The sequence below is a fragment of the Cibotium barometz genome, chromosome 41 (assembly GCF_041138505.1).
Source record: "Cibotium barometz isolate CiBa-2024 chromosome 41, ASM4113850v1, whole genome shotgun sequence".
In the NCBI taxonomy this organism is placed as follows: domain Eukaryota; kingdom Viridiplantae; phylum Streptophyta; class Polypodiopsida; order Cyatheales; family Cibotiaceae; genus Cibotium; species Cibotium barometz.
In genome coordinates, this window is record NC_141086.1 from 20,236,960 (window position 1) to 20,249,697 (window position 12,738).

Consider the following 12,738-nt stretch of genomic DNA (forward strand, 5'->3'; position numbering starts at 1 on the left):
GAATGAGGTATATCCACATCATGCATATCACCCTGAATGCTACACAAAATTCTATTCCTTCTATAGTTATTGTGACTTACTTAATCATCCCCCAAGTATCCTCTTCTTGGCCATTTTGACTTGACATGGAGCATTTCTCAACCCTTTAAGGTTTAATTTTATGTGAGTTCTTGTATTACGACGTTCACCCCCCTACACTTTTATGACTACCTCCACTGTAGGTTCATTTACATTCTAAGCTCACAACAACAAGTACATCATCATAGACGTGAGTGAAGTGTCTTCCTACTAAGAATATCTTGGGATCATTTGGTGGAATACCTTCGTCCCAAATTTATTGATCTAAAATCTTCTTGGGGGGCTGCTTTCTTTAGAATCATTTCCCTTCTCTCGTTCCTCTCCCAACTCACACTTTGGATTGGATTCCTTCCTTGATCTATGATCGTCTTGGGACTTTATTTGGACTCATTTTCCTTCTCTTATTTCTCCTCCCCTAGCTCACACTTGGGATTCCTTCCCCCCTTCTCAGTATTTTTGAAGAAACTACTGGACTCATTTTCCTTCTCTTATTTCTCCTCCCCTAGCTCACACTTGGGATTCCTTCCCCCCTTCTCAGTATTTTTGAAGAAACTACTCCTGATTTTTGAGATACACTAAGCAACTTGGAGATATTCTAATCAATTTCCCAATTGTTATTGATAGCTCCATAATTTTAAATCGTTCCCACGTATTCTTGTTTTACACAATTCTGTCATCTCCTTTACATTCCCTTTCCTTGCAATTTTTCTCTTTGTTCCTTGGTGACCTCTCCTTGCTCTTCTTTTCCTTGTTCAGCTCTCACTACTCTTTCTTCTTTTGGAGCTTCATTAGGTTCTTCATTACTTTCTTCATTGTTTTCTATCCAACTTGTGTTGATTTTCTTGAGCTTTGGGTGCCATGCTTTAGTAATTCTCATCCTTAAAGTACGTGCTTTGAGGGAGCTTTTTTGAGTGAGCCTTGGAGCAAGCTTTTTTCAACAACCACTCTCTCTTTATACACATACCTCCCTAGTTCTTCTCACTCTTTTCCTCCTCCTCACTCCTCCCCTCCTCCTCCCAGACCAGCTTGCCTAGCCTTCAAATTTCTCCTCCACCCCTCCTTGCATCCTCCCTCTCTCTCTCTCTCTCTCTCTCTCTCTCTCTCTCTCTCTATTTCTCTCCCCCTATTTCTCTCTCCCTCCCTCTTTCTCCCCCTCTTATTCTCTCTATCTCCATCTCCATCTACCTCTCTCTCTCACGCTCTCTATCTCCATCTACCTCTCTCATGATAAAAAACAAAAGTAGGAGGCAGCACACACAAGGGAAGCAAACCCTAATCCATATCCATCAACCATAAAGAAAGAGAGAAGCCATAGTCACCATCTCTCTCACACACACAAAAGGGAACACAACATAGTGTTATGTCCACACTACAAAGTAAACCTAATGTAATGTCCACACCACACATGACCAGCTGGACGCGGTCATAAACACACCACACGATATCTATCTACCATACTGTCACTCTGTCAGCACCCATGTGCTATCCTCCAGCTGTATACGAGCTTGACATTTCAACACTCCCCCTCAAGCTCGACATGTCCATCTCTAGGACTCCCAATCTAGTACGGAAATACTCGAACTTATCTTTACCAAGTGCTTTGGTAAAGATATCTGCAACCTGCTCATCTGTCTGCACATATGTCAAATCAACATGCCCATCTAGCACTTTCTCTCTGATGAAGTGATAGTGGACCTCAATATGTTTGGTCCTGGCATGATAAACTGGGTTGCTAGCAAGCTGAATACTACTCATGTTGTCACAATGAATGACAACTCTCATATCACTCTGTAGCCTGACATCATCTAGCAACTTCTTCAACCACATAGCCTCACATGCAGCTATGGCTGCTCCATGATACTCTGCCTCTGTGGTAGATAAAGCAACTGTAGGTTGCTTTTTACTGCTCCAACTCACAGCTCCACTACCAAGGCTGAAAACATAGCCACTGGTAGATCTCCTGTCATATGCACTACCGGCCCAATCTGCATCTGTATATCCATAGACATGCATGTCTTTTCCTGCCTCATAGAAAAGACCATAATGCACGGTAGTTTTGACGTATCTCAGAATACGTCTCACAACATCCAAGTGAGGTTTACGAGGACTCTGCATAAACTGACTCACCAAACCAACTGCATAACTGAGATCTGGCCTCGTAATGGTCATGTAGATAAGGCTACCAACCATTTTCCTGTACATGGTGATATCATCAAGCTCATCACCCAAATCAGCCCTAAGCTTCATGTTTTGCTCTAATGGTGTCAACATTGGTTTGCATGCTGTCATACCATACTTTGCCAGCATGTCAAGTGCATATTGCCTTTGCACCAACCATATACCCTTGCTTGTTCTAATCACCTCAATGCCAAGAAAGAACCTTAAATCACCAAGGTCTTTCATATCAAACTCTTTGCATAAAGAGGCCTTAACCTCATCAATGCCTTTCCCACAATCACCTGTGATAATCAAATCATCAACATAAATGACTATCATCACGATACCATCATGTGTCTTCTTCACATAAAGTGAAGAGTCTGCATTTCCAACCACAAATCCAATACTGACAAGATATCTGCTGATCTTGTCACTCCAAGCACGAGGTGCTTGCTTCAAACCATAGATTTCTTTCTTTAACCTGCAAACAAAAGTCGGATATTTTGGATGTACATATCCTTCTGGCTGTTCCATGTACACCTCTTCTTGTAGTTCACCATTCAAGAAAGCATTTTTGACATCCATTTGATGTAAAGCCCAACCTTTTTGTGCTGCTAGTGCAATAATAGACCTCACTGTAGCCATCTTAGCCACTGGGCTGAAAGTTTCATCATAATCAAGACCATAAGTTTGTGCATATCCTTTAGCGACCAGCCTTGCCTTATGTCTCTCTAGGCTGCCATCTGACTTGCACTTTACCTTATACACCCATTTGCAACCAATTACATTCTTTCCTTGAGGTAACTCAGCCAATTCCCATGTATCATTTTTGTCCAAAGCATCCATCTCTTCATCCATGGCTTTCTCCCATACATGCTCTCCAATAGCCTCTATATAGCATGTAGGTTCCACATGCTTCACCATAGATGTCATGTATGCATAGTGCATAGCAAAATCTCTATATGTCAATCTTTCCATTGGATATCTGACTCTCTGGGATCTCCGCAATGCATGCGGGTCACTCTGTACACCTGTAACACGAGCATGTGGTGGTGCATATCTGTCCTGCCTAGCACCAGGTGTGCATAAAACAGGTATTCCGAGCTCCTCATCCAAACTTTCTGAACTAGAGGACTCATAGCCTGTGATCCCAATTCCTTCAACTTTCTTCTTGCCTTTATCCATAGCACTACTCGCAGTGCTCACACTCTCATGTCTCAAACGTCCTGACCATGGACGTACACTGCTACTCTCAGCTTCTGCTGCTGGCCCAGACATAGTAGTAGAACTAGAACTTGCTTGTGATGGCAAGTTCACAGGCACATTAGCCTCAAGTGTGTCAATGACTCATCTCTTGCTTTGTACCAACTAGCAAGCTCATCAAACACGACATCTCGTGAGATGACTACTTGTCTAGTTTGAGGGTTATAACATTTGTAGGCCTTTCGATCCTGTGCATATCCAACAAATACACATTTCTCTGCCTTAGGATCCAACTTCCGTCTTCTTTCATCAGGCACATGGACATAAGCTACACATCCAAAGACTTTGAGATGTCCAATGTCTGGCCTGTAACCTGTAAGCCGCATCTCTGGCGTGCTTCCATGAATGGCTGCTGTAGGTGTTTTGTTCAGGATATACACTGCAGTTGCACATGCTTCTGCCCAATAGTAATCTGGCATGCTCTTTTCATTTAGCATTGCCCTTGCTACTTCACATATGACTCGATTCTTTCTCTCAGCCACACCATTCTGCTGAGGTGTATACCTGCATGTCAACTGTCTCCTTATCCCATGCTTCTGCAAGAAATGCTCAAAAGCTTTTGAGGTGTATTCACCACCTCCATCTGTTCTCAGACACTTAATCCAACAGCCATATTGTTTTTCTACAAGAGCTTTGAAATCCATGAATTTTTCCAGCACTTCACTCTTCTCTCTCAAAAAATATATCCATGTCATCCTGCTGAAGTCATCTATAAATGTCACATAGTATAGACTTCCTTTGATAGATGGGTTTTGTGCTGGGCCCCATACATCACTGTGCACTATCTCAAGTGGTCTATTACTCATGTTTCCGTCTCTAGGAAACCTCAACCTTGCCTGCTTTCCAAACTGACAGGCTTCACAAACATGCATATGTCCATCATATTTAAATCGAGGCAATCCACTGACAATGCCTCTTGTTTGCATGTTCTTTAATCTCTGTATATTGACATGTCCAATCCTCTTGTGCCACATGTCAATGTCCTGCACAATCCCATTGCTCTTTGAAAACATGGCTGAGCTCAATTCTGGTATGCCTGCATCCAATTTGAACAACCTTCCTTCCTTCTTGCCCTTGGCAATCAATCTACAGCCATGCTTAAAGTCTTCCACAAAACAGCCATTCTCATTGAATCTTACTTGTAATCCCTGCTCAACCATTTGGCCTACTGATGCCAAATTCTTTGTGATGGATGGTACATATAACACTTCTGACATATTCTTCACATTTCCATCATGCATCCTCAAGGGCACACTGCCAACATGTGTTATAAGATGCTGAGTATCATCTCCTGTGACCACATAACCATTTGTATCCAATGGTTGCATCTTCTCAAACCACTCACCATGACGTCATGTGATTTGAGGCACCTGAATCCATATACCATGACTCATCTCGAGCATTTTGAGAATCCATTGTCCCCATAACATGCTTCATTGCAAAAAGATGATTCGAACTCCCATCATTGTTACTGGTAGATGCATAATTTCCATGTTGTGGTCTTCCATTCCTCATATCATTCTGCTTTTTGTAACAATCTTTTGCCATATGTCCAAGTTTGCCACAATAGTGACATTCAATCCCATTCAAATTTTGTTGAGGACCTTGCCATCGTCCTCTACCACGAGCACCTGTTCCAAATCTCCCCCTATGGGATTGAAATCCACGACCTCCACGAGATCCAAATGATGACTGTGAATTCAGAAAATTCTGATTTGATTGTGATTGAGAAGACCTGTCATTCCAGCCACGTCCTCCACGTCCTCCACGGCCTCGAGGGGTAAATCTCCCCCTGCCTCGAAAGCCTCTAGATGAGTAAAAAGCCTGATTTCTTGCATGCTCATCATTGCTTGACGAGGATGCACCACCTGTAACACTCATACCACCAAGGCCAAGCTTCAATTCTTCTACAATGAGCAATGACACAAGCTCATTAAAGTCTGGCATTCCTCCCAACCTTACTGAGATGGAAGTGTCAAAAGATTTGTATTCTTTGCCTAAACCACGCAATGTGAGAGCAACCAAATCATCATCATTCATTGGGGCATGGATTGATGACAAGGAATCTGCATACTCTTGATTTCCTGAACATACTCATGTATACTCCGATTCCTTCGTGTTACACTGTGAATCTGTTGCTTTAGTTGTATCTTCCTTGCACCAGTGTCTGTCTCATACATTCGGCATAATATTCCCCATGCTTCTTTCGGTGTATCTGCATCTTGGATGTGAATAAGCAAGGCATCTGTTACACATATGGAAAAATAATGCAACACCTTCGAAGACCGCTCTACCCATTGCTTATGAGCCAGTAACTGAGCATTATTTGGTTGAGGAGGTAGATATGGCTCCGGGTCTTCCTCCGAGACGAGACTCCATAAACCTTTGCCTTTCAAAAAACTCTTCATTTGAAACTTCCACACTTGAAAGTTAGTGCGATCAAGCTTCTCTCCAACAATCTGTATTCGGACCATCTCCCATTGTTGCAAAAAATTTGTAGTAGATGTACCCCGTCGATCACAATGTATGAAGTACCTGTAATGCTCCAAATCTCTCCAAATCACATCAAATGCTTGCAAATTGTGTGCATTTACATCCCACAATGATTCATCAACAATGTACACTCGATCAAAGTTGAAACCAAATGATACTCCTTCACAAAAAAATTTCTGGTTTTTTTCTCGCCAGTAAATTCTCGCCAGTAACCAGCCAAGATTATGCTCTAAATCCTTCAAATCTTGTCCAAATTCAATGATTCAACTTGCATTAGCTTCCCAACACATTGCTCCAACATATCCTAGAAGGTTTTGATCAAATTCTTCAAGGTGAATGAGAACCACCAATTTTTGTAGCTCCCTGGTTTGCTTTTTTCTGCAGCTGTCAGGTACCACCTCTCACTAAAAGTGCTCTATCTCCTTCAAATCTTATCCAAATTCAAAACTTTTTGATTCAAAAGTTTAGCAACTCATAGGACTCTACTTGTACCAAAGGAATTAGGCCAATTTGATATAGACAAAGATTAATGCCTTGATTAAAACTGCTCTGTTTCTAAACAGACTTTTTGCAAACCTGCACACCTCTGATAAATCACTTCAATGAGCTCCAAATACATGAAATGAGCTGCAACCAAGCATCATAAGGCCTTAGCAATGTCTTTGCTAAACTCCCCAAGCTTTAAAGCATTCACTTTGGTGACCAAATGAGAAAATTAGATCACAATCTTTGCAAACTGTCCAAGTATCTGCATCAGCATGCGCCGCCTGCTCCAGGAGCTCTAGGAGAGAGGGGAAATCACAATTGAAGTGACAAGCTTCTTAGCAATGACCTAAACTACCTTGCTCTTGAAGGGTTTAGTTCAATTTTGCCTCTAGCTCCTGCAATTGATCCTCCACAGCGGGGGGTATGTCCACTGTTTTTGTGAAAAACCAGAAACTTTTACATAAATCCACTTTCACTTGATTTTGCTCAAATCTGTATGCATCAATCTGCTTCAAGATTCTGTATGTTGCTTGTGCCCACTTTGTTAATACATTTGCAAGCCCAAATACACGTGCCTTTGTGTGTACATTTGCCACGAGTACATTCACTTCAAGCTTTCCATAAAAGCTTTAGAGAAAAAACCAGAAATTTGCACTTGCTTTATGCACTTCAATCTTCACTGAACTTGCTCTTTGGCACCTGCAATCCGCAGAGGGGGTCTTGCTACACTTACCAATGGTCCTTAGCTCTCAGATCTGATGCCGATGTGTGCTCCACAGCTTTCTTTTGCTCCACAGCTTCAATGGCTTCCTTCACAGCTTTTTCTTCTTCTTCCCTCTTCTCTCACTCACTCTCACAACTCAGCTAATGAGCTCTTGGCTCTGATACCATGATAAAAAACAGAAGTAGGAGGCAGCACACACAAGGGAAGCAAACCCTAATCCATATCCATCAACCATAAAGAAAGAGAGAAGCCATAGTCACCATCTCTCTCACACACACAAAAGGGAACACAACATAGTGTTATGTCCACACTACAAAGTAAACCTAATGTAATGTCCACACCACACATGACCAGCTGGACGCGGTCATAAACACACCACACGATATCTATCTACCATACTGTCACTCTGTCAGCACCCATGTGCTATCCTCCAGCTGTATATGAGCTTGACATTTCAACATCTCACTCTCTCTCCCCCCTCCTATTTAACTCTCTCTCTCTCTCTCTCTCTCTCTCTCTCTCTCTCTCTCTCTCCCCTCTGGTCTCTTTGTCTATCCCCATCTACATCTTTCATTGTCCTCTCTCTCTCTCTCTCTCTCTCTCTCTCTCACACACACACACACACACACACACACATCAAGCTCAACTTATTCATATATGGGTGACATGCTAGGATGATAGTTCTGCACTTACACTACTAGCATGGTTGGTGAGATTATGGGTGATATAGCACTAGTGGTTTACAAGCTATATGACATCCATTTTGGTTTACTAGAGTTATGGCATAGTTATAGCACCAGCTTATGTAGTCAATTCACACTATGGGCCATTTATATATATTATAGTAGGAGAGTACTTTTCTTGATAGTATGTACTCTTATCTTTATGTTATGGTTGTAGAGAAGAGAGGAGAATTTAGCCATACATCTCTCTTATGTGTGTTTGCTTGTAAGGAGCTCAAGCTCACCTCTCCCCAGTAGAAAATTGGTTAAAAGATAATTTGTGCAGAGAATCTGAGATTTACAAGTTATTGGTGGATATATGCTTATGTGACTAGTTCACCTATAGTAGTGGTATAACTAGTTCATAGTACCACTGTGTTGGAGATAGTAGGCTTATAGTACCAATGTGTTGGAGATTACATGTTTGCTATAAGAGTATAAGTTTTTGCAAGCACTATTTGGTAAGTTAGAGATTGTAAGTTTATAGTACCACGGCATTGGAGATTGTAGGTTGCTAAAGATAACCATTATAAGAGAAAAAAAATCTTCCAGCCTCTTCCCTCCCCCCCCTCTCTCTCTCTTTCATCTCCCTCTCCCTCCCTCCCTTTCACTCTCCCACCCTCCCTCTCTCACTCTCTCTATCCTTCTCTCTCTTTTCTAACTCTCTCTATCCTCCCCTTCTCACTCTCTATCCTTTTCTTTTCTCACTCTCTCTATCCTCCCCCTCTCACTCACTCTCTCTCTCTATCCTTTTCTTTTCTCACTCTCTGTATCCTCCCTATCTCACTCTCTCTATCCTTCTCTTTACTCACTTTCTCTATCCTCCCTATCTCACTCTCTCTATCCTTCTCTCTCGTTGCTAACTCTCTATGTCCTCCCTATCTCACTCTCTCCATCCTTCTCTTTGCTCACTCTCTATCCTCCCCCTCTCTCTCCATCCTTCTCTTGGCTCTCTCTCTCTCTCTCTCTCTCTCTCTCTCTCTCTCTCTCTCTCTTTGCTCACTCCCTCTATCCTTATCTCTCTTTGGTAGCTCTCTCTATCCCCCACCCTCTCTCTCTCTCTCTCTCTCTCTCTCTCTCCTTCATTTCCCTCTCCCTCCCTCTCTTTCACTCTCCCACCCTCCCTCTCTCTCCTTCTCCCACCCTCTTCCCTCCCCCCTGTCTCTCTCTCCTTCATTTCCCTCTCCCTCCCTCCCTTTCATTCTCCCACCCTCCCTCTTTTTGCTTCTCCCTCCCTTTCACTCTCCCACCCTCCCTCTCTCTCTCCTCTCCCACCCTCTCTCTCTCTCTCTCTCTCTCTCTCTCTCTCTCCCCTGCCCCACCCTCCCTATGCATAATCTCTTCTTCCCTCTCTCACACTCATCTTTAACCCTTCTCCCTACCTTTTCACCCTATCTCTCTTTCACCTCTTTTCTCTCTCTCTCTCCCTTATCTTCACATGCCTTTGCATAGCATTGCATGATGTGAGTTTATTTTCTACATTTGTATTTTTGTGTTTGCATGATGTTGCATGCTCTTTATTATTATTTTGCGTGTCAATGCCTGTATGTGCCACTACAATAAATTGCATTACATGGCATTGGTATTGCATCTGGATGTTATTACACTTGCATGTCATTGAATGGTATTTCTTGACCTTTACATAGTGTTGCATGTCATTTCATTCCTTTGCATGTGATTGTATGTCATTTGAGGCCTTTGCATGTGACCTTATATCATTGCATGAGAGTACAATTGACAAGGTGAATAATATACACAGTTATACATACAAGATAATTTCATTCTAGGTAAGATATCTAGTATGTCTTGTGTAATGTTTCATAAGAAATAGTGAAGAATGTAAATTTATTAAGGTCAATAATTTTATAATTATGATTTCATTTGATTGCAACAAGCTGAAAATTTCATTTGATTACTCAAAACAATAAAAAATCAGAAATGTGACAAGGAAATTAATAAAAAGACAAGGCGAACTATAGTTGAGACCACTTTAATAAAGATAAAAATCAATTTGATTCAACACGAGTGTGGCTCATTAGTTTTAGGCTCAATTACACACTATTATGATGAATTCACAAAAAATTACCTTCCACTATTATAGTGCATACAAATGCATCTTGACAAATTAACCTTGGCATAAAGATAAATCAACTATGCGAAAATACATACGCCTAATTTATGTTATAAATTTGATAGAATTTTTGGACTGTGCACATGAAGTTATAGTAGGAGTATGCTTTTGGAATTGTAGGATTGTCTCTGTATGACTCAAACGTGTGTGGGAGGACCAATTAAACAGCTATGTAATGTAAAATGGGTGGTTGAGCATCTGGATGTCTTGGATGGACTCAACTATTGGCACATGACTCAATTTTGGTTTTACACACTTGGCTTTATAGCTAAACAATAGAGGTAGTAGCCTTAGGGCGAAGGTAACTACTGGTCATAGTAGTGTATGTGACTACTAAAATGGGGTGAATGTGGTAAGCCATTATGGAATGTCGGTAGAGGTTTCTAAGCATGGACCAATGTTTCAAGTAAATTCACTATCAGAGCTTAGTTGTGGGAATGCCAATTTTCAGGTGTAAAGAGGAAGATGCCATGTGTCACTTTGCTATTGTTTCTGAGTTATCCTAGTTGTTAAGTGATCAGATTTTGTAACCCATAAATGCATTTTATTTGTGAAGAATTTTCAGCAACCTGTGTGGGTGGTACGAAGAATGCATGGCAGCAACATGAGCTGGGTGTTGGTGGTGCATAGCAAGGAGAAGGCATGGCGACCATCAGCAATGACCGTAAATAAGGATAGTCGTCGCCCTTATACATAAATAATAAGGGTGACCGTCACCCTTATTCATAGTGTAAGATTTAGGCGTTTCCCTTACACAATGTATTAGATTGTGTCAATGTACAAAAGATAAGTTAGCCCTAGAATGATGGGCGTATATACAAGCCGGGGGAAAAAACCTCCTAAAGAGGGAAAAAGTGCCCCGGCGGTCCTAAATGTGTTCACATACATCACTGCCTATATATATGGAAACATGGATCATAATCTACACTTAGGAAAAAGAAAAAGAAGAAATGACCAAAGATCAAATCTTCTACTCTCAGAAGAAGAAGTGACCAGAGATCAAATCCTCTACACTCTTTAGAAGAAGAAGAAGAAGTGATGAGGATGAAAATTTTGATCATTTTGATAATTGAGATGAGAGCTATGTTTTGTAAGCTAGACCTAATTTGTTATATATTTGGGGGTTGCTTGTATCTATTTTCTTTTTTTATCTACTATCCTTCACCAAAAAAAAAAAAGATTAAAAAATGGAAAAGAAGAAGTGAGCTAAGATCAGATCTTCACACTCTTCAGGTGAAGAAGTAATGAGGAAGTGAAATAAAGCTTACCAATACTTTTATTTATGTTTTACTGTTCTATGTTACATGCTTGGATCTCCACATTTTTGTGTGATTTTACAACAAAACCCATCATGCCAGAGAGTGCAGAGAGAGAGAGAGAGAGAGAGAGAGAGAGAGAGAGAGAGAGAGAGAGAGATGACTGTAAAGAAACAAACAAAGAAAGAGGATTGTAAAAAAAACACAGCTCATCAACAAAACCAAAAAGCCAGAAAGATACACATTAGTTAAGTAGAGATATTGTATTTGGATGAGTAGTCGGTATGCATCTGTGAAGGCAACTGAAGATATATACGAAATAATTAATGATGTTATCCCACATGTAGAGTAGAAAATCAGGTTCTTAGTGGACCTAGAGAGCCCTCTAGTAGTGGATCTAGTGTTAGTCCATTGTCACGCAGGTTGCAGATAGATCCAAGGAATGTAGATACATCATATCATGGTACTATAGGTGTGCTAGCATTATGCAAAGTGAAGGAAAAGATAGATCAACCTTTTGTGCATGATCTATCAAAGCAGGTTACTCTTATGTGGATTGTGACTCTAGTGGCTCTGAGTAGATTCTTGATGAGGACTTGGTGCATGGAGAACCACGGCTATTTTAAGGACACCCATGATTGATCTAGGTGTATGCAAATCTACTTGGGTTAGATACCCCATTGATAAATTGATCTAGGTGTATGCAAATCTACTTGGGTTAGATACCCCATTGATAAATTGAGATATATGATGAAAGCAATATAGGAGGGAGTTCCCACTTGTTTTGAGCAGGCACTTAGAAATAAAAAATGGGAAAGTGCAGATGGTAGCATTGGATACAAATGTGATATGGAAATTAGTGCCTTTACCTAAGGATGAGAAGGAGATTGGATGTAAGTGGGTGTATAAGTTTAAGCTCAAATGGATTTGTGAATAGGTATAAGGATAAGAAGGCAATTGGATGTAAGTGAGCTTAGATGCATTTGTGAATAGGTATAAGGCAAGATTGGCTACCAAGGGTTGTGCACAGGCATACGACATTGACTATGATGAGATGTTCAGCCCGGTTTTGAGAATGGCGACCGTGAGAGAGCTATCATTAATATGGCAGTGAAGGGTTGGTCTTAACATTAGATGGAAGTAAAGAATACATTCTTACATGGTGACTTACAAGAAGAAGTTTACATGATAGAGCCACCAGGTTATTGTTAGAAAATAGATCAGTTAAGCTTTGGTTTTGGTATGAATGAACCCAAGCATTTCTCACTAAGAAAATCCAATCCTTCACACAAAATGAGATGTTGCTCTTTATAGCATTAGAGTATATACATTATGAGCTTCACAAAGAAGTGCAAGAAATTCACTAAGAATTTTAAATTAGTCCTTTTACCACCAAGATGAAATTTGAAAAAAGAAAAAAATACCCAC